Below are 24,134 nucleotides of genomic sequence, written 5' to 3'. Positions count from 1 at the left end.
CACGAGATTCCAAATGTCCCGTGCTACTCGGGTCAAAGCATAAGCTAGTGATACTTTCGGTTACTAGACTCTCTCCATCTAAGGTGCAGCACTCCACCACTTTGCCTAGTAGCATGATGCTTGTATTGCTCTCCCGCAACCCCGATTTCACACTCTACCTCCTCTACATTCTTGACCGCCTATCTTTGTTTTAGTAGAGTCTTTCAGTGGCATGTTTCGGTCCTCTTCCCCATTGCTTAGAAATAGTGAGCCACCCGTTTAGGTAAAAGATACTATCATTACCACCTAGACAATTAGACATCCAACCTATAATCGTAACAGCCCAATTGCAAGAGCGGAGCTCTACCATTTGAGCTATATCCTCCCGAGCCAAGTGGAGCATGCATGAAGAAGTCAAATGTGATACGAACCTAGGACGACCTGCTCCTAAACCCGTATTATATTAGCCCGGATCTTAATTAAGTTCAAGTTCTAATGGAATTGACCTCAACCCCTAGCCAACCTGTGGTTAGAAACCTTGGTATAATGTAGACGCCACAATAGGGGATGGAAAACCTATTGATAAGTCAAGCTAAAACAACCAATTCTCTAATGGTGTTTTAGGTGTTCTCAAAGAACAAAGAGATAATTAATCTCACAAGTATTTTCTTAATCAAATCAAAGTTTTAAAAGTTGTATCATTAATGAAAAATAAGCCTTTAAATAGGCTTTGAAAGAAACAAAATAAACCCTAAAAACCCTAGGAAAAACCGGCCACACAATGAAGAAGTCTACCTTGGCCGAAACTTTCCTTTTCATAATCTAATTTGGATTAATTAATTACTTTATTTTGAATTAGGAATTAATTAATTTACAATGAAAATAATAAAATAATAACTTTCCTAATCTTATTTGTCCAGAAAATAAATAAATAGAAACTAAAAAATAATGGTAGTTTCCTAAAACAAAAAGTAGAATAAAATTAGGAAACTATAATACTAGCTTTTTGACTAAGTTGACTTTGACCAATCTTTGACCAAATTGAGCTCCAAATCAGCTTCTAGATGCTTTTTAGGATGCCAAATAAACTGAATATGAAGGCCCACACGTTGCCCATGCTTGGAAAAATAAGAAAAGGCTAATACAGTAAAATACAGTAAAGCCAGCAAGCAATACAGCAAATTCGGCCAAATTGTTGAGGCTGTCCGTACAAGCCCTTTTTGATTGCATTTGAGGCTGCTTTAACTTGATTCCATGACCTCTTAGGCATATGTATTGAACTCATAAAGAATTGGAACCATTTCATGCTTCCCGGACTCCAAAAATGTACCAAAACCGTCACCCGGGTCCGTATCGGCTTCCACCACTTGGATGCTTCGAATAGGCTTTGTATCTTCAAGTATGGACAAGCTCTGTTGAGATTGATTACCCTCTGTATAAATACTCCCAGGTTGCCCTTAATTCTCTTAATTTGAGCTCTTGTGATTGGCCTAGTCTTCATCCGTGTCGAGTCAGCACCCCAGCGGGTTATCGGTGGAGCGGGCTCGGGCGGAATCACATCATTCCCCTCCTCTTGAAAAGGATTTGTCCTCAAATCAAGATCATCACCTGCAGCAAAAGGAGTTAAATCAGCAACATTAAATGCAGCACTCATGTTATACTCACCCGGTAAATCAAGCTTGTAGGCATTTTTGTTATTCGACTCCAAAACTTGAAAAAGTCCATCCATAGGCGGCATGAGCTTTGACTTTCTTTGTTTAGGAAACCTTTCCTTTCGTAAGTGCAACCAAATCAATTCTCCTGGGTCAAACACTATTACAACAAAATCTAGAAATACATGCTCATTATGGTAAAAATTACACTTTTTAAAGCTAGCAATCAATATTTCCCAAATTTTCAAATTACCACTAAGTAAAGCTCTCAACAATGCAGATAAAGTTCTATGCAATAAAGACATCTTTAAATAAGTATCTTTAAAATTCATGGTCAGCAATGATTTCTTATTCATAATTACTTTATTAACATCACCAAAGCTAAGATAAAAATTTATATTCTTCCTTTCTTGTCTTCCTTTTCCTTTCTCACTCAATGCCATCTCACCTTCCTCACTCTCGGCTTTTGCACCAAATTTCTCACTCTTGGTTTTATTAAAATTTTTCCACACAACTTGAGTGTTAGAAGACTTACCTTGGACAGGAAGCTCACCTTTTCCCTCTTGATTTGATGGTAGTCCACTTGGAATCTCATTTGGCAAGACATCTCTAAATTCCTTCAAAAGAGAAATCATTGAACTTGGCAATTCAAGTTCTTCAAAGTTAGTTTGATCATTAAAATAATTTTCTTTATAAATTATGACCAACAAGGGTTTTGTACATTTAATAGCCTTATTAATATTCCTAAAACTCAAATAAAAATTCTGGTTTTTCCTCTCTTTTCTTTCTTTTCTTTTTCTTTCCTCGGTTTGGCTCTCATTGGCGGAAATTTCCAGATTTTTTGTGCTCTCGGGTTTGCTCTCTTTTCTCACCCCTCTCTCAACTTTTTCTTGGTTCTTCGACTCAATTTGGGTTTTAGAAAGCTTACCTGGATCAGCAACCTCAATCTCACCTTCTTGAAAGGATGGTGAAGTCGTTGGTGCCATACTTTCTTTTTCCTTGAGCTTTTCGGCTTCTCTCCTTTGTTGCATTTTTAATTGGTCTTTGTAAACCTCTTTAGGAGATAATGGTTCCAGCTTGACCTTCTTCCCTTCAAACCTGAAAACAATACTATTTTCTCGACCAAAATGAGTAGCATCTTTATCAAATTGCCATGGTCTACCTAATAGTATATGTCCAGCAATCATGGGTACAATATCACATAAAACTACATCCTCATATCTACCTATATTAAATTTTACTTTGGCTTGTTTGTTTACTTTCATCTCACCCCTATCATTAAGCCATTGTAATCTATAAGGTTCTGGATGTTTAATTGTTTTCAAGCCTAATTTATCAACTACAAGATTACTTATCACATTAGTACAACTCCCACTATCTATAATCATGCTACAAATTTTACCTTGTATTTCGCAGCGAGTGTGGAAGATGTTTTCCCTTTGTATCTGCTCTTCATCTTTGTAGACAGCAAGTACTCTCCTTGAAACCAAGCTTAACTCGGCATTAGATGTATCTACATGTTCGGTTTCATCTTCATTACAAGCCTCCTCTTGCTCGGTTTCAGCCCCACTTTCTTCACTTGCGGATTCCAGCTCACCATCACCCTTTAATACCATGATTCTTCTATTTGGGCATTGGCTGGATATGTGTCCTCTTCCTTGGCACTTAAAACAAATTATTTCTCTAGATTTTTGAGGTTTAGGATCAGATTTTATCTCACCTCTAAGTGCTTGGACAGATTCGGTCTTGACCTCCCTTCTTGGCCGGTTGGTAGATTCTTCTCCTAATTTCGGCCTCAACTTGTTTTCATAAGTGGAGTTGTTTTTCCAGCCACTTGAACTTGTCCTTCCAATGCTAGAAACTCCTCCAAACCGTGTACTAACACTCCTCCTCTTGAATTGGTTCTCAAGCTTAATGGCTACATGCAACATCTCCTCCAATTCCAAGTATTGTTGTAATTCAAGTTGGTTGGCAATGTCACGGTTTAGCCCTCCAAGAAATCTTGCCATTGTTGCCTCCCTATCCTCCCTCATGTTTAACCTCATCATTAACATCTCCATCTCTTTGTAATAATCCTCCACGGACCTACTTCCTTGAGACAAAGATTGAAGCCTTTGATGCAGCAACCTTTGGTAATGGGATGGCACAAACCGCTTCCTCATGACTCCTTTCATTTGTCTCCATGTTGTAATTAAGACATCACCAACCCTCCTTCGGGTGCTTTGCTCATTTATCCACCATTGGAGTGCATAATGGCCAAACTCCATTGCTGCCATCTTCACCTTCTTACCTTCCGAATAGTTGTGGCAGTCAAAAATCATCTCCATTTTCTCTTCCCACTCCAAATAAGCTTCAGGATCACTTTTACCCATAAAAGGTCGGATATTAACCTTGATATTTCCCAAATCTTCATCTGTATCCTCCCTCCTATATCTCCCATGGCCAGCTCTATCTTGGACAGCAAAGGTTTCGTCCATACCTTCCTCAAAGTCACCGTCCAATGGCTCCTCATCAAATTCCTCTCTCGGCCTCTCGTGACCTCCTCGTCCTCGGCCTCGTCCTCCATGGAATTCTTGCCTATTTCTTGTATTCGACCTTCCTTGTGAGGCTTCTAATCTTCCCACTATTTGATTTACATGCTCAAATTGAGCACTCATCCGCTGTATTGATTCCAAAATAGTTCTCAAGTCTACTTGGTCTCCACTTCCGGTAGCTCGATCATCGCCATGGAATGCTACGGACTCTTCCTCATTGATCCTCAAGGGTGGATCCCCTCTTCTTATTCTAGAATCTGCCATGTTAGTAAAATACTGCAAAAATAAAATAAATCTTCACAATATTCACTCCCTCACGTGTTTCACTCAAACAAGGTCTCGACACTCGTGTTTGAACACTAGTTTCGGCTTTTACCCTCTTTTAAGCTCTCACACTCTTGCCTTTTTCCACTCAATGAATTATCTCAAAGTTCTAATTAAAACACCCACAAAACAGCAATTAGATCACTAGTATGTTTTAATTAAACTTATCAACAAAGCAGTAGCAAAAAGTAGGCAAAACCGAAAGAATCCAACAAATCCTAATTTTTCGGCTTTCTAGACAAGAAAACACAAAATAATGGGAAAACATTGGAATTTTTGAAAACTGCACCAGATGGTAGTAGATTATGAGTTCAAGAATACAATTCCAGGAAAAGAAATTCAAATACGAACAAGAATCAAAGAGAACAAAATTATAGAAAAGTGTTGGTTGTTGTTCTTGTAATTCAAGTTTTGTATCAATTCCTTTATCTAATTTTAATCCAAATAATTTAAGCACCCAAAATCCAAATATCCAGCAGCAAAAATAATTCTCCAGCAACTCAAATATTGAATAAATAATAAAAAACCAGCAGCTCCAACAAATTTCCAGCAAACAAATCAAACTCCAACAAACCGAAATATTTTTTTTTCTTCTTTTTTTTTTTTGTTTTTGTTTTTTTTTTTTTTTATTCGGCTTTACCTTCTTTTTTTTTTTTTTTTTCACTCACAGAACATAACAACTGCAGTAGCAAGAATAATTGCCAAAATTGCAATTCCAACTCCAAAACAAACACCAAACCCGTGACCTCCAAATAAACAAAATGTGCAGTTTTTTTTTTTTTTTTTAAATGTTGCCGCAAACTTCTTTTTTTTTTTTTTTTTTTTTGAATATATGAATGCAAATATTTAAGACTAAAACAGCAAAGGAAAATCAACAAAAAAAACCAAAATTATCAAGAACAATGATAAAAGACAACCAACAAATTAGGAAACAAAAATACGATAAAACTAGGAAACCTAATTCAACTAGGAACGAATTTTTTTTTTTTTTTAAAGAGATGCTGAACGTGTATGGGATAGATGCAACCTTAAGCTAATGCTAAAATTGCAGAATAACACAAAAACAAATAAAGCAAATAAAGATAGATCAAACCTGAACAAAATTTAGCTCTGATACCAAATGATACGAACCTAGGACGACCTGCTCCTAAACCCGTATTATATTAGCCCGGATCTTAATTAAGTTCAAGTTCTAATGGAATTTACCTCAACCCCTAGCCAACCTGTGGTTAGAAACCTTGGTATAATGTAGACGCCACAATAGGGGATGGAAAACCTATTGATAAGTCAAGCTAAAACAACCAATTCTCTAATGGTGTTTTAGGTGTTCTCAAAGAACAAAGAGATAATTAATCTCACAAGTATTTTCTTAATCAAATCAAAGTTTTAAAAGTTGTATTATTAATGAAAAATAAGCCTTTAAATAGGCTTTGAAACAAACAAAATAAACCCTAAACACCCTAGTAAAAAACCGGCCACACAATGAAGAAGTCTACCTTGGCCGAAACTTTCCTTTTCCTAATCTAATTTGGATTAATTAATTCCTTTATTTTGAATTAGGAATTAATTAATTTACAATGAAAATAATAAAATAATAACTTTCCTAATCTTATTTGTCCAGAAAATAAATAAATAGAAACTAAAAAATAATGGTAGTTTCCTAAAACAAAAAGTAGAATCAAATTAGGAAACTATAATACTAGCTTTTTGACTAAGTTGACTTTGACCAATCTTTGACCAAATTGAGCTTAAAATCAGCTTCTAGATGCTTTGTAGGATGCCAAATAAACTGAATATGAAGGCCCACACGTTGCCCATGCTTGGAAAAATAAGAAAAGGCTAATACAGTAAAATACAGTAAAGCCAGCAAGCAATACAGCAAATTCGGCCAAATTGTTGAGGCTGTCCGTACAAGCCCTTTTTGATTGCATTTGAGGCTGCTTTAACTTGATTCCATGACCTCTTAGGCATATGTATTGAACTCATAAATAATTGGAATCATTTCATGCTTCCCGGACTCCAAAAATGTACCAAAACCGTCACCCGGGTCCGTATCGGCTTCCACCACTTGGATGCTTCGAATAGGCTTTGTATCTTCAAGTATGGACAAGCTCTGTTGAGATTGATTACCCTCTGTATAAATACTCCCAGGTTGCCCTTAATTCTCTTAATTTGAGCTCTTGTGATTGGCCTAGTCTTCATCCGTGTCGAGTCAGCACCCCAGTGGGTTATCGGTGGAGCGGGCTCGGGCGGAATCACATCAAAATGCTTCTTCAGTTCTTTTCCTTGGCGCAGTTGGGCCATCCTGGACTTGAACCAGAGACTTTGTCCATGAAGTAAACCATCGCACCTACGGTCCAACCAATTGGGAGAGAATCAATAGATTCCTTTTTTAGAGTGATTCATCGTTCTTGAATGCAGCATACAACTCTCTGTTGTACTATGCTCTCCAAGTGTGTTTGGTCCTCGCTTTTTCCTTACCATGGAAAGTCTTTATGAAATAACTCCAATGAGATGAAAAAGGAAGGCGTTAAAGACCCTCCTGGCCCAACCCTAGACACTCTAAGATCCTTTTTCAAACCTACTTCCATTTTGAGTCAAGAGATAGATAAATAGACACATCCCATTGCACTGATCGGGGGTGTTCATAGTGACTGAGGTGGTCGAAGACCAATAAGTGAGTTATTTATCAGCCAAGCATTTTTACGACTTGATCTAATCTCCTGGTCCCTGTGGAAAGGAAAAAAAATTTCATGTTCTTCCTTTCCAGAAGGGAGGATTTGGAAAATCCTATTAATTACAGCTTTTTCCAGACCTCAAGGAAAAGCATGAAAAAAAGGCTTGAATGGTACGATCCCTCCGTCACCCCATAATGAAATGGGTGATCTCGTAGTTCTTGGTCTATGAAGATATGTTGTTAGGTGCTCCATTTTATTTTCCCATTAAGGTCAAACCAAAACCTGTGCTCGAGAGATAGCTATCCATATACTGATAAGGGATGTATGGATTCTCGAGAAGAGAGGAGCCATGGCGGTCCCTCTCGAACCTCCCGGATCCCATGAGTGAATACAAAGTTGGATCTACATTGGATCTCACTTGAATCACCTCATCTATCCTGAGGAGAAGTTCGGTTTCAAACCCCAGTTTGAACGGGAGAAGTATGCCATGGTAATGTGCCTTGGATGATCTACATCTCAGGGTCATGCGTTAATGAGCACATTAAACTATCCATGTGGTTGAGAGCCCTCATAGCCCAGGCACAACAACTCAATTATCAGGGGTGCGCTTTACCACTTAGCTAATAGCCAATTGTGCAGGCCTCCCACTGGGGGCCCACTATGCCAAAAGTGAGAGAAACCCTATCCTTTTCTTTCCTTTTTTATGCCCCCACGTCGCCACACGGGAGGGACATGGGGACCCAAAAAAGGGGATCTTACCAACTTGTTCCAACCTAGGATAATAAGCTCATGAGCTTAGTCTTACTTCATCGTCAAGAAATGAAAGAAGACTTCCACCTCCAAGTTTCACTCAGACGTAGCTCACTTTTTTTTGGGTGTGCAGCAATGTCAAACCAAAATACCCAACAAGCATTAGCTCTCCCTGAAAAGGAGATGATCCAGCCGCACCTTTCAGTATGACTACCTTGTTACGACTTCACCCCAGTCACAAGCCTTGCCTTTGGGATCCCCCTCCTTGCGGTGAAGGTAATGACTTCAGGCATGGCCAGCTCCCATAGTGTGATGGGCGGTGTGTACAAGGCCCGAGAATGAATTTACTATTGTATGACTAACCGGTGATTACTAGTGATTCCGGCTTGATGTAGGCGAGTTACAGCCTACAATCCTAACTGAGGATGGGGTTTTGGAGTTAGCTCACCCTCACGGGTTGGCAACCCTTTGTTCCAGCCATTGTAGCACGTGTGTCCCCTAGGGCATAAGGGGCATGATGACTTAACATCATCCTCACCTTCCTCCGGCTTATCACCAGCAGTCTGCTCAGGGTTCTAAACTAAACGGTGGAAACTAAACATGAGGGTTGCACTTGATGTGGGACTTAACCAAACACCTTATGGCACGAGCTGATGACAGCCATGCACCACCAGTGCCCATGTTCCCGAAGGCACCCCTATTTTTCAAGAGGATTCGTGGCATGTCAAGCCTTAGTAAGGTTCTTTGCTTTGCATCGAATTAAACCACATGCTCCACCGCTTGTGTAGGCCCTCGTCCATTCCTTTGAGTTTCATTATGGCGAACGTACTCCTCAGGAGGGATACTTAATGTGTTACTACAGCACTGCACGAGTCGATACGCACAGTGCCTAGTATCCATCGTTTATGGCCAAAAATTCCCCGAATTGGTTTTCCATTTCTATAAAGAATATAATTTACAACTATAAGTTCTAGATTATCACTTTCCTGCAATGGGTATCGAGGGAAAACTGTTTCTAAATTTATACCGTCTGCTATTTCATATATGATTATAGGCCGAACGAAAACAAAATAATTTTTCTTGGTAGGTGTGATCCATTGGACATAGATCCAATTTTTCAATTATTTTGATTCCTTACATTTTTTTTACCGTTCCCGACGGTATCAAGATGCTGTTGTATCAAAATATCTTATCCATCTCTATAGTAAAATGGATAGATTTTAAGTTCAATATTTTTTTTTCTCTCCACTCGTACCAAACTGCTTGCTCAACTTCTTATATTTAAAATGGTCCATATACTCCAATGATACTATTGTTCCATACCATTATGGAAGAAGATTTAGGTAAAATATGCACTTCCTTGGGAATGAAAAAAAAATCGATCTACTTTCATTTGGTATTTTGGCTTAAATTCTTTGACTCCTTGATACTCAAGAAAATCCTCTTTTCTGAGCTGAATACAACCCTATCGTCCCATATTTAGTAATTCCTGAACTTTTTCTTCTATATTAAGGATCATCAAAATAAGAACAAATAATATTTCTACGAAAAATACCATTTATCAGTGTTTTAATCGAAATAGTGGGATGAGGCATTAGTTCTTTCTCTCATTTTTTAATCCACTGGAATGGAATAACGAATCTACTTCATCATCTCTTTGCCAATAAAAATAAATCAGAATTCTCATGTAGAATAAAAGGAAATATGAAATTACAATGACCTTTATATATGATTCAATTAAATTCTTAATAATCCGAAATGATATTTTCTTTTCTACCAGAAAGACCAAAACTAAAGAATTTGTGTTTTACTTGATCATTATTTATTGGATTTCCTGAAAGGCTAGAAAACATTTTTCATTCGGAAAAAATAAAATGAACATTCATTTGATCTTGATCTTTGCGGAGTGAAAGGGGGACGACACTGGATCGGCATAAACCTCCTGACAATATCCATAAATGACTTGTTTTTGGTAAGAGATGGACATTACTATATGTAAATTCTGGTGCATAGTATACATCGGTACTTCAGTGCATTTCTCCCTCTGAGTCAGAATAAATATGTTTTCGAACCTTTTTTTTAAATTCCCACGTGAATTTTAGCAATAAGTTGTTCGGATTCTACATATTGATCATTTTGAACTAAAAATAAAACTTTTTTGTGGAATAGTCACATTAGGTATAATATCTTTACTCTCAATAGTTACATACATGTCTATATAACATAGAAAAGCAGGATTCCCATGACGTGTACGTGTAGGATGAACTAAATCCTCATTGAATTTTATTTTTCCATTAAAAGGGGCTCATACATGTTCTGCAGTACTGCCTGTAAATACCCCATTGATATGAAAAGTTCCTAATGTTAGTTGAGTGCCCGGTTCCCCAATAGATTGACCCATAATAATACCTACAGCTTCTCCTAATTCGACCAGGTCGCCATTAATAGGCTTCGACCATAACATAATCGGCAGATCCAATACGTGCTCTTACAAGTAAATGGAGTTTGGCTAGATATTCGTTATGTTTGAAAGGTTATCAATCGATTGACAAGTCCAATCCCAATATCTTGATTTCGGATGGCAATACATCGAGGGCCTATATATACATTGTCTGCTAATCCACGACCAACCAATGTTTGGATAAAAATTCTTTCCGGCATCATCCCATTGCGAGGACTCTTAGAAATACCTTGGGACATGCCATAATCTGTTCTACGTACAACAATGTGTTGAACTACTTCAACAAGTCTACATGTAAGATATCCAGCTTCCGATGTTCATACAGCAGTATCCACAACTCCTTTACGGGCTCTGTAACAAGAAATGATATAGTCTCTTAAAGACAGTCCTTCACATAAATTGCTTTGAATAGGTAAACCTATCATTTGTCCTTGGGGATCCGACATTAACCCTCTCATACCTACTAATTGGTACTTGAGATGCATTTCCTCTAGCTCCCGAAAAGGACATTATATAGACTGGATTAAAAGGGTTAGTCATCCTAAAATTTGTTAGAGAATCATGGCAAGTGTTAGCCTTGAAACATGCAAAACTGAGACCAAGGCGAGGTAAAAGCTTAAATGCCTTGGCCGAAATCATTAACCTAGTTTGTTTCATATTTGGCTTGTATTTTTAATTCTAGCAAATTGTGTAATCTAGGCTAGATAAGTTGGTGCACAAAGACACCAAAATATGTTGTTTAAAGTATACTAGCCAAATTAGGGTTTACGAAAAGCCAAGCACCTAGATGACATGGAAAGCACCTTGGTGACAAGGATGGTGACATGGAAGCTACTTGGTGACATGGAGCTTCACCATTCGGCCTCTCTCTCAACCAATGCATGAAAGGACATGTGTCATCATGCATGAGGACTACTTCACCATGAAGCAACTAATGAGGCAGCAACACTTGTCAACCAACCATGATGCATGTGGCTAAGTTACTTTACACATGTGGTTTTGCTTCACCATGAAGGACTTGTTTGTATTGGTCCTTAAAACCGATCATGGTGTTCTGTCACATCTATTTTGTATGCTATAAATATGTATTACATCTCAATGAATGAATATATTGAATTTTGGAGAAATATACCTTAGTTTCCATTTGAAACCAAGAGAACACTAAAACCGGCCTTGTTACAATTTTTCCAGCAGCTTATTACATCAAAGGCGAGATACACCTTCACCCCAAATCAATTTCAATCCTTCATACCTTGTTTTCTTTTGATTAACCTTGCCCTCATCCTTCCAAATTGGTATCAAAGCCTGGTTTCATCAATCCCTCAACAAAAACCGATTCAAAACTCACAAAACACCGACCGGTTTAAATGGCTTCCTCACATTTTTCAGCACCTTCAACTCCCATGTTTGATGGCCACAACTACCCTGTTTGGGCAATCAAAATAAGATCTTATCTTTAAGCTTATGACCTTTGGGAGCTTGTTGAAGTTGATTATGAGGAGAACTATGACTTGTACAACTCCTAGACAAGCATGGGAAAAGCTTCAAGAGGAGTTCCAAGGAAGTACAAGACCAAGACAGATGCAACTGCTCAACCTTAGAAGAGAATTCGAAAATATGAAGATGTTCGAGCATGAAACCATGAAGGAGTTTTCCAACAAACTTATTAAGATTGTCAACCAAATCCGGTTGCATGGTGAGTTTTTACCAGATCAAAGGATTGTTGAAAAGATCCTTATATGCCTTCCAGAGAAGTATGAAGCAAAGATCTTAACTTTGGAGGAGACAAGAGACCTTACACAACTCACAGTTGCTGAATTGATCAATGCCTTGCAAGCCAAGGAACAAAGGAGGAGTCTTCGGCTACAAGGTGAATGAAGCTCGGGTGAAGCAGCCCTTGTAGCAAATAACAAAGGTAAATCAATCCAGCAACCAAGGCCTTTCCAAAGGCAAAATAGAGGCAAGGAAACAACAAACCAAAGAGAGAACAAGATGACATATGGTCCTTGCATAATCTGTAAAAAGCAAGGACACACGGCTAGGATATGCTGGTGGAGACCGAATGCTCAATGTAAAATTTGCAAGCAATTTGGTCACATGGAAAGAGTTTGCAGGCAAAGGAACCAAAGGCAAGAAGCTAGACATGCTCATGAACCCGAAGAGGCAAGTGGTGAGCATGCACATACCTTCACAGCAACTTGCAACCTTGTAAGCTCAATCAGACTCATGGATCTTGGACAGCGGGTGCAAAAATCACATGTGCAACAATCGGGACTTGTTTGTCAAGTTTAACCCAAGAATTGCAACAAAAATTAGGGAAGAAAACGGAAAAATCATGGAGGCTCAAGGAAAAAGAGATTTGGTCATTAAAACACCAAAAGGTACAATTCAAATTACCGATGTTTTATTTGTACCAAATCTGTCCAAAAATTTACTTAGTGTGCCTCAACTTATGAAAAAATGATATACTTTGAAGTTCTTAGATAAATGTTGTGAAATATCTAAGGATGAAAAAATTATATTACTTGTCCATATGAAAGACAATAGCCTTGTAATTGATTTTAATTAATAAAATCAAATGGCTATGAATACCAAAATCCATGAAGAATCAAAGCTATGGCATAGAAGGTTCGGCCACTTCAACTATGCCACCATGAAGCATATGCATACTCAACAAATTGTTGAGAATTTACCACAAATCCATGGAGATGATGCTGTTTGCAAAACATGTCAACTTGGAAAAATCAAAAGACAACCATTTCCTTTGACTACAATCAGCAAGGCAAAGGAAAAATTACAATTGGTGCATTCGGATTTGTATGGACCTATGAATGAAGTAACACATGCTGGGAGGAAGTATTTTATCATCTTTATTGATGATTATTCAAGGAAGTGCTGGATCTACTTCCTCAAACAAAAATCAGAAGCCGCAGCCACATTTGAAGAGTTCAAAACACTTGTTGAAAATCAAGCACAAACAACCATCAAGGTAATTAGAACCGACAATGGTGGAGAGTACATATCCAAAACTTTCCAAGATATTTACAAGACAAATGGCATCATACATCAACTCACCACTCCATACACACCACAACAAAATGGAGTGAGTGAAAGGAAGAATAGAACAATCATGGAGATGTTAGGATGCTTGCTGTTTGAGAAGTGCTTGCCAAAGAAAATTTGGGCCAAAGCAGCTAATACAAGTGTGTACCTACTAAACCGACTTCCAAGTAAGGTAATTGAATCCAAAACACCAAATGAATTATGGTATGGCTTTAAACCTTCAATTGCTCACTAAAAAGTCTTTAGAAGTTTTTGTTACATGCATGTCCATGACTCCAAAAGAACCAAACTTGATAAGAAAGTAAGTATTGGTGTTCTTGTAGGCTATAGCTCAGTTTCAAAAGGCTATAGAATCTTTTATGTATCTAAGATGCAGGTTGTTGTCTCTAGAGATGTTATAATAAATGGGAACTCATATTGGAGTTGGAAGGAGCATAAAGTGGAAGCAAACACTTATATTCAATCAAGAACTCCTTCCACCGATCAAAGTGATTTTGATGTTGAAAATAATGATGAAGATGATGATGACCCAGCCAATGAAGATTATGTGGGCAAGAGAGGCACAAAATCAATTGAAGAACTTTATGCAAGTGCAAGGATGGCAACACCTGATCCTACAACATATAGTGATGCTTCACAACACAAAGAATGGCAAGCTGCAATGGAGGAGGAGTGATGTGATTCCGCCCGAGCCCACTCCACCGATAACCCGCTGTGGTGTTGACTCGACACGGATGAAGACTAGGCCAATCACAAGAGCTCAAATTAAGAGATTTAAGGACAAACTGGGAGTATTTATACAGGGGGTAATCAATCTCAACAGAGCTTGTCCATACTTTAAGATACAAAGCCTATTCTAAGCATCCAAGTGGTGGAAGCCGATACGGACTCGGGTGACGGTTTTGGTACATTTTTGGAGTCCGGGAAGCATGAAATGGTTCCAATGCTTTATGGGTTCAATACATATGCCTAATAGGTCATGGAATCAAGTTAAAGCAGCCTCAAATGCAATCAAAAAGGGCTTGTACGGACAGCTTCAACAATTTGGCCGAATTTGCTGTATTGCTTGCTGGCTTTACTGTATTTTACTGTATTAGCCTTTTCTTATTTTTCCAAGCATGGGCAACGTGTGGGCCTTCATATTCAGTTTATTTGGCATCCTAAAAAGCATCTAGAAGCTGATTTGGAGCTCAATTTGGTCAAAGATTGGTCAAAGTCAACTTAGTCAAAAAGCTAGTATTATAGTTTCCTAATTTGATTCTACTTTTTGTTTTAGGAAATTACCATTACTTTTTAGTTTTTATTTATTTATTTTCTGGAAAAATAAGTTTAGGAAAGTTATTATTTTATTATTTTCATTGTAAATTAATTAATTCCTAATTCAAAATAAAGGAATTAATTAATCCAAATTAGATTAGGAAAGGAGTGAGAATTTCGGCCACCATAGAACTCTTTATTGTGTGGCCTATTTTACCTAGGGTTTTTAGGGTTTACTTTGTTTCTGTCAAAGCCTATTTAAAGGCTTATTTTTCAATATGAAAAAAAAAAACTTTGATTTGATTAAGAAAATACTTGTGAGATTAATTATCTCTTTGTTCTTTGAGAACACCTAAAACACCATTAGAGAATTGGTTGTTTTAGCTTGACTTATCAATAGCTTTTCCATCCCCTATTGTGGCGTCTTCATTATACCAAGGTTTCTAACCATAGGTTGGTTAGGGGTTGAGGTCCATTCCATTAGAACTTGAACTTAATTAAAGATCCGGGCTAATATAATACGGGTTTAGGAGCAGGTCGTCCTAGGTTCGTATCAAGGAGCTTCACATGATTGACAAGAACAAATCTTGGAAAATATACCATTTGGATGTAAAATAAGTTTTTCTAAATGGTATATTAGAAGAAGAAGTATATGTTGAACAACTTGAAGGATTTATCATAGAAGGAGAGGAGGAGAAAGTGTACAAGCTTCATAAAGCTTTGTACGAGCTCAAACAAGCTCCAAGAGCTTGGTATGCAAGAATTGATGACTAGATACTCATTCTAATTTTCCTTAAACTGTAACACATATGACCTCAATATATCCTCTAAGGTCTAAATAGTCCTTTTATAGTCCATCAATCTGGAGTGAAAAGCAGTACTCAAATTCAACTTAATGCCTAGTTTCTTCATTATTCCCTTTCAAAACCTCAAAGTAAAACATAGATTTTCTGTCAAATACGATCGATACTAGCACCGCATACAACTCACTATATAATTCATAACGAGTCCTACTAACTTCTGAAGGGATAACCTCTTTCGAATAAGTAGGAAATGTGCAGACTTAGTGAGTCGATCGACTATCACCAAAATACTATCATGTGTCTGAACTATGGAAGGAAGCTTGAATATAAAAATCCATTATAACGCAGCCCTATTTCCATAATGGGATTGGTAAAGGCTGTAAAAGTTTAGAAGACTTTTGTCTCTCTGCCTTCACTTACTGGATCACAGAGTCTAGAACAAATCACCAGATCTCCATCACCTCTAATAGTGAAGCCTGACTTCCTGATACGAACCTAGGATGACCTGCTCCTAAACCCGTATTATATTAGCCCGGATCTCAATTAAGTTAAAGTTCTAATAGAATGGACCTCAACCCCTAACCAACCTGTGGTTAGAAACCTTGGTATAATGTAGACGCCACAATAGGGGATGGAAAACCTATTGACAAGTCAAGCTAAAAATACCAATTCTCTAATGGTGTTTTAGGTCTTCTCAAAGAACAAAGAGATAATTAATCTCACAAGTATTTTCTTAATCAAATCAAAGTTGTATTCATATTGAAAAATAAGCCTTTCAATAGACTACAAAGCCAAGAAATAAAATCCTAGAACATAAAGAAAAACGGCCACCACACATAAAGAAACCTAGTTGGCCGAAACTATACTTCCTTTCCTAATCTAAGTTTGATTAATTAATTCCTTTATATTAAATTAGGAATTAATTAATTTACAATGGAAAGAACAAAATAAAAACCTTCCTAAAGTTATTTGTCCAGAAAATAATTAAATAAATAACAAAAAGTAATGGTAGTTTCCTAAAACAAAAAGTAAAAACAAATTAGGAAACTAAAAATGCTAGCCTTTTGATCAAGTTGACTTTGATCAATATTTGACCTCTTTGAGCTTCAAATCAGCTTCTAGATGCTTTTTAGGATGCCAAATAAACTTAATATGAAGTCCCACACGTTGCCCATGCTTGGAAAAATAAGAAAAGGCTAATACAGTAAAATACAGTAAAGCCAGCAAGCAATACAGCAAATTCGGCCAAATTGTTGATGCTGTCCGTACAAGCCCTTTTTGATTGCATTTGAGGCTAGTTTAACTTGATTCCATGACCTCTTAGGCATATGTATTGAACCCATAAAGCATTGGAACCATTTCATGCTTCCCGGCCTCCAAAAATGTACCAAAATCGTCACCCGGGTCCGTATCGGCTTCCACCACTTGGATGCTTAGAATAGACTTTGTATCTTCAAGTATGGACAAGCTCTGTTGAGATTGATTGCCCGCTGTATAAATACTCCCAGATTGTCCTTAAATCTCTTTATTTGAGCTCTTATGATTGGCCTAGTCTTCATCCGTGTCGAGTCAGCACCCTGGCGGGTTATCGGTTGAGCGTGCTCGGGCGGAATCACATCATTCCCCTCCTCTTGAAAAGGATTTATCCTCAAATCAAGATCATCACCTGCAGAAAAAGGAGTTAAATCAGCAACATTAAATGCAGCACTCATGTTATACTCACCCGGTAAATCAAGCTTGTAGGCATTCTTGTTATTTGGCTCCAAAACTTGAAAAAGTCCATCCATAGGCGGCATGAGCTTTGACTTTCTTTGTTTAGGAAACCTTTCCTTTGGTAAGTACAACCAAACCAATTCTCTTGGGTCAAACACTATTACAAAAAAATCTAGAAATACATGCTCATTATGGTAAAAATTACATTTTTTAAAGTTAACAAACAGTATTTCCCAAATTTTCAAATTACCACTAAATAAAGCTCTCAACAATGCAAATAAAGTTCTATGCAATAAAGACATCTTTAAATAAGTATCTTTAAAATTCATGGTCAGCAATGATTTCTTATTCATAATTACTTTATTAACATCACCAAAGCTAAGATAAAAATTTATATTTTTCCTTTCTTGTCTTCCTTTTCCTTTCTCACTCATGGCCATCTCACCTTCCTCACTCTTGGCTTTTGCACCAAATTTCTCACTCTTGGTTTTATTAAAATTTTTCCACACAACCTGAGTATTAGAAGACTTACCTTGGACAGCAAGCTCACATTTTCCCTCTTGATTGGATGGTAGTCCACTTGGAATTTCATTTGGGAAGACATCTCCAAATTCCTTCGAAAGAGAAATCATTTTACTTGGCAATTCAAGTTCTTCAAAGTTAGTTTGATCATTAAAATAATTTTCATTATAAATCATGACCAGCAAAGGTTTCTTACACTCAATAACCTTATTAATATCCCCAAAACTCAAATAAAAGTTGCTACTTGACCTTTCTTTTCTTTCTTTTTCTTTTTTCTCCCTTGGATTGGCGCAAACCTTTGGATTTCCCTTCCTTCTCCAAGCTCTCGGGTTTGCCACTTTCTTTCCCCTCTCTTTCAGTTTTTCTTTGATCTTTCCACTCAATATAAGTCTTAGAAACCTTACCTTGGTCAACAACCTCATTCTTACCTTCTTGAAAGGATGGTGAAGCCGTTGGTGCCATACTTGCTTTTTCCATGAGCTTTTCGGCTTCTCTCATTTGTTGCATTTATAATTGGTCTTTGTAAACCTCTTTAGGAGATAATGGTTCCAGCTTGACCTTTTTCCCTTTAAATCTGAAAACAATACTATTTTCTCGACCAAAATGAGTAGCATCTTTATCAAATTGCCATGGCCTACCTAATAGTATATGTCCAGCAATCATGGGTACAATATCACATAAAACTACAAATATGCTTTGGCTTGTTTATTCACTTTTATTTCACCACTATCATTAAGCCATTGTAATCTATAAGGTTCTGGATGTTTAATAGTTATTAAGCCTAATTTACCAACTACAATGTTACTAATTACATTTGTACAACTTTCACTATCAATAATCATACTACAAATCTTACCTTGAATTTCACATCGGGTGTCGAAGATGTTCTCTCTTTGAATTTCATCCTCATCTTTGTATGCAGCAAGTACTCTCCTAGAAAGCAAGTTTAATTCAGCATTGGATGCTTACAAGGTTTCGGGTTCATCCTCCAAGTCCTCCTCCTCTTGCTTGGCTTCATCCTCACTTTCTTCACTTTCCGATTCTAGCTCGTCATTGCCCTTTAACACCATGATTTTTCTATTCGGGCATTGGCTAGCGATGTGTCCTCCTCCCTGGCACTTAAAACACACAACATCATGAGTTCTAGAAGGTTTATGATCTAATTTTACCTCATTCTTTGGTGCTTGGACAGATTCGGTTCTAGTCTCCTTCCTTGGCCAGTTTGAACTTTCTTCTTTGACTTTCGGCTTTGGCTTGCTTTCACAGATGGGATTGTTCCTCCAGCCACTTGAATTGGACCTTCCACTGTTGGAAACACCTCCAAACCATGATCTTACACCCCTCCTCTTGAATTGATGCTCTAATTTAATAGCCACATGCAACATCTCCTCCAATTCCACATATTGTTGCAATTCTAGTTGATTGGCTATCTCATAATTCAAACCACCAAGAAACCTTGCCATGGTTGCTTCCCTATCTTCATTCAAGTTCAGTCTCATCATAAGCATCTCCATCTCCTTGTAATAATCCTCCACGGATCCATGTCCTTGAGATAAAGATTGAAGTCTTTGATGCAGCAACCTATGATAGTGTGATGGTACGAATCGCTTCCGCATGGCTCCTTTCATTTGTCACCATGTAGTAATCAAGTCATCACCAACTCTCCTTCGGTGTTTTGCTCATTGGTCCACCGTTGGAGTGTATAATGGCTAAACTCCATTGCTACCAATTTCACCTTCTTAGCCTCCGAATAATTATGGCGGTCAAATATCATCTCCATCTTTTCTTCCCACTCCAAATATGCTTCGGGGTCACTTTTTCCCATGAATGGTGGGATGTTGATCTTGATATTGCTAAGATTGTCATCTGTTCCTTCCCTCCTATACCTTCCACGGCCAGCTCTCTCTTGGACAGCAAAGGTTTCATCCATGCCTTTCCCAAAGTCTCCACCGAATGGCTCCTCATTAAATTCCTCTCTCGGTCTCTCGCGACCTCCTCGTCCTCGGCCTCGTCCTCTATGGAATTCTTGCCTATTTTTTGTGTTTGAAATTCCTTGGGAAACTTCCAGCCTTCCCATCCTTTGATTCACATGCTCAACTTGAGCACTAACCCGCTGTATTGACTCCAAAACAGCTCTCATGTCCACTTGGTCTTTGCTCCCCGTAGCTCGAGCATCGTAATGGTATGCTACGGACTCCTCCTCATTGATCCTCAAGGGTGGATCTCCTTTTCTTATTCTAGAATCTGCCATGTTAGTAAAATACTGTAAAAATAAAATAAATCCTCACAATATTCACTCCCTCACGTGTTTCACTCAAACAAGGTCTCGACACTAGTGTTTGCACACTAGTTTCGGCTTTTACCGTCTTTTAAGCTCACACACTCTTGCCTTTTTCCACTCAATGTATTATCTCAAAGTTCTAATTAAAACACCCACAAAACAGCAATTAGATCACTAGTATGTTTTAATTAAACTTATCAACAAAATAGAAGCAAAAGGCAGGCAATACCGAAAGAATCCAACAAATCCTAATTTTTCGGCTTTCTATACAAGAAAACACAAAATAATGGGAAAACGTTGGAATATTTGAAAACTGCACCAGATGGTAGTAGATTATGAGTTCAAGGATAAAATTTCAGAAAAAGAAATTCAAATACGAACAAGAATCAAAGAGAACAAAAATATAGAAAAGTGTTGGTTGTTGTTCTTGTAATTCAAGTTTTGTATCAATTCCTTTAACTAATTTTAATCCAAAAAAATTTAAATGCCCAAAATCCAAATATCCAGCAGCAAAAAATAATTTCCCAGCAACTCAAATATTGAATAATAATAAAAAAAAACCAGCAGCTCCAACAAATTTCCAGCAAACAAAACAAACTCCAACAAACTAAAATAATTTTTTTTATTTTTTTTCACTCACAGAACATAAACAACTGCAGTAGCAAGAATAATTACCAAATTTGCAATTCCAACTCCAGAAATTCACCAAACCCGTGATCTCCAAATAAACACAAATGTGCAGTTTTTTATTTTTCTCATTTTTTATATATATGTTGCTGCAAACCCTTCTTTTTTTTTTTTTTTTTGAATATATGAATGCAAATATTTAAAACTAAAACAGCCAAAGAAAATCAAAAAAACCCAAAATTAACAACAACAATGATGAAAAACAACCAACAAACTAGGAAACGAAAAATACGATAAAACTAGAAAATCCTAATTCAACTAGGAATGAATTTTTTTTTTTTTTTAAGATGCAGAATGTGTATGGTTATAGAAGCAACCTTAACCTAATGCTAAATTGCAGAATAACACAAAAATAAATAAAGCTAATAAAGATAGATCAAATCTGAACAAAATTTAGCTCTGATACCAAATGATACAAACCTAGGACGACCTGCTCCTAAACCCGTATTATATTTGCCCGGATCTTAATTAAGTTCAAGTTCTAATGGAATGGACCTCAATCCCTAACCAACCTGTGGTTAGAAACCTTGGTATAATGTAGACGCCACAATAGGGGATGGAAAACCTATTGATAAGTCAAGCTAAAACAACCAATTCTCTAATGGTGTTTTAGGTGTTCTCAAAGAACAAAGAGATAATTAATCTCACAAGTATTTTCTTAATCAAATCAAAGTTGTATTCATATTGAAAAATCAAAGGTGTTCTCATAGATGTGTTAAGTTTATAGCTGCCAGATAAGTGGTACCTGTCCGGTAGGAAAGCAAAAACTTTTTCGTTGCCTACCTCATTTTGGTTTTTTTCATTTTTTTTTTTTTAGGTAGTCGTTTTTTATGCTGGCCCTTTTGATCTCATCCGTATTCCGATCGAAGGTTGAAGTTTCATTCATTCTTACAACTATCTTTTTGAAGCAGATAGTTCACAGTGCTCATTCTATAGAAAAAGTAAAAGCCAACTCATTCACAATGCCGATCGAGTTTATACAAATCTTCCCCAATACTGGGAAGATCGGAAGCGTCGTAGGTAATTTGAGGTTGGAAGAGCCTGGTGTTTCCTGACTTTCTGGAGTTATAACATTTGAATTTCTCTTACATTCCACGTTCCCGAAACGGATCCTATCAAATATTTCCCCCTACCTTGAATTCAAAACTTGCATAATGAGTTGCATCGACATCTTTGCCCGTGATTGAATGTCCCTTTCCCACGGCACCAATCGACGAATGCTGAGGAAGGAGTGAATCAATTGATGCAACCAACCACAATACAATACACCACCCGAGCAACTATCCAACACCCGAAAAGGGGGAATAATGCCAGGAAGTGACCAAGCAACTCCAAGTGAATAACCCAACCGCGACTATCTAACCAACTACCGATGAACTAATCAACAACCGAACGAGACTGAATCCAAGCGAGTGAATGAACGAGTCAGGGGTTTGTAAAGAGCAAAGGACTAAAAAAAAAATTCACTTGGCTGGGGCAGAGTTTCAGCCTGCCTTCCACCAAATATAAAAAACCTTACAGCTGCCTAACCTGCTGACATTCCAGCGAAGAGAGTCATTATTTATGTCACATCCTCGAATTCGAGAGAAGCCCTGGTTCTAACCACCCTGAATGAAGAATGGGCGAACAAAATGCAGAACATATCAGAGATGTTGAATTCTAAGAAAGAGGGGGGAAGGAGGCAAAAGACCAAAAAAAAAAAAAAGGAAAAAAATAAGGGCTGCACAAGGCGAAAAACCAGAGGCAGCGCTAAGGTGCGAGAGGAATGTGAAAACAACAATAGTTCTACATGAAGGTCTTATATGGAATGGAAGAAGGATCGGTAAAGTTGAGAAGCAGAGAATTCGTCGGATTTGTTCAAGCCATTGCGAATAAACAATTGGTAGAACTCTGCAACTTTCTTGTTCACCGCTTCCTTACGAGAGGGCTCCCTTTAAACACTTAAGCCAATCGTTCGTGCTCCTTTCAAACATCTCACTCCGATCTAATCCATATATGGCTTGGCCTGGAAGTCGAAGTCAGGAATGGAAAGAAGCTTAAAAGCTCCTTTATCAAACTTTCCCCTTTCTCTAATAATAAGGTAAGCAAACATCAAAGCCCAGCAAACCCAACCTATACAAAGAGCTCTTTTCAGCCCCTACTCCTAACAAGTGAAAGTAGCTGGCACCCACCATACCTTGCTTGCTTCGGGGCCGATCTCTTGTATCTATATCTATATCTATCTATATATATATATTATATATATATATATATATATAGATAGAAAAATAGATTGAGTTTGTTCCACCACAAATGGATTTCACCACATGGATTGGATAGAGTCCCCTGATCTTGACATCCAACTGAACGGGAAATGCTTGTTTCTATTCCCTCCCTCCATAGCCGATTGAATTGTTGGGTCGACTCATCACATCCTGGGGTTGAAGAAGGTCCCAAGGGTTCGGTTGTTCGCCGATTCAAGTGGTACGTGAGTTGGGTTTAGAACTTTTTAGGGAGGCCCGAACTGACTTCAAATCGATTTGCTAGCTTTCTTTAGCGGTTGAATCTCTCTCCGGGTTAGTCCGCTCACAAATGCGAAATTGGGGAGCAGAAGCCACTCGCTTCACTAAGGGCAAGGAGCAAAAACCACTCAATTCTTTGTGAAATTAAGGAGAGCGCAACAACCAAGGTGCATATTATCATATAGAAACAAGTGAAGCGTAGCGAATCACATAGATAAGCCCCTACCTACCAGCGCGCAGATAGATAAGGTGGGCGAAGCACGAAGGGGATGGATGTCTGAGCGGTTGAAAGAGTCGGTCTTGAAAACCGAAGTATTGATAGAATACCGAGGGTTCGAATCCCTCTCCATCTGCGAAGTCATAAGTTCTCTCTTGCGTTCTATAACAATTCAAGACAACAAGAAAGCAAGAAAATGATAGCGATCGGTTTAGGAGCGTCAAGGGAGGGGGGGGGGGCGAGAGCTGAGCCCGCACGCTCTATGCTTTTCCCCAGCTTTCTTTCCAGTAATTTATTCTATCTCTTGTACCCCCTGTGTCTAGGGATTCCTGGGGCATGAGTTAAGCATATAGTTGATTGCTCTTTCTTTCAATTGAGCATCGGTACTTTTGGAATATCTCTCTGTAGGCGTGCAAAACAACAAAGCATCTGATTTTTTTAGAATTTCATGTGCTAAACATATGGGCCCAGTTGTATTTGATTTGAACTAATTCGAATCTCGTGACCCATGATCCTTAGGAAGGGCTCGATCCCAGACCAGGCTCCGCTCAAGGCGATGGATGACTATCCTTATTTCTTTTCCTTACGTTACGACCTACTCCGCTGCTGTTCTTGCTCTTTTTGAATCAGTTGCATTTTATTTGGAAAGGTCATCCCATATCGGTATCACAAAGTAGTTCCAGAGAAAGGCTAAATTTAATGGATTTAGGAG

The 24,134-nt window shown here is 37.9% G+C and overlaps 1 non-coding gene across 1 annotated transcript; it reads left to right on the top strand.

Moving 5' to 3' along the window:
• The first annotated feature begins 23,472 nt into the window (after positions 1-23,472).
• On the top strand, positions 23,473-23,558 carry TRNAS-UGA (transfer RNA serine (anticodon UGA)). Its single transcript has one exon. It is a non-coding gene; the product is annotated as a tRNA-Ser (tRNA).
• Positions 23,559-24,134: the final 576 nt, after the last annotated feature.

The sequence above is a fragment of the Ziziphus jujuba genome, chromosome 6 (genome assembly GCF_031755915.1).
Source record: "Ziziphus jujuba cultivar Dongzao chromosome 6, ASM3175591v1".
Classification (NCBI taxonomy): domain Eukaryota; kingdom Viridiplantae; phylum Streptophyta; class Magnoliopsida; order Rosales; family Rhamnaceae; genus Ziziphus; species Ziziphus jujuba.
This window is presented reverse-complemented; position numbering and strand designations above follow the sequence as displayed.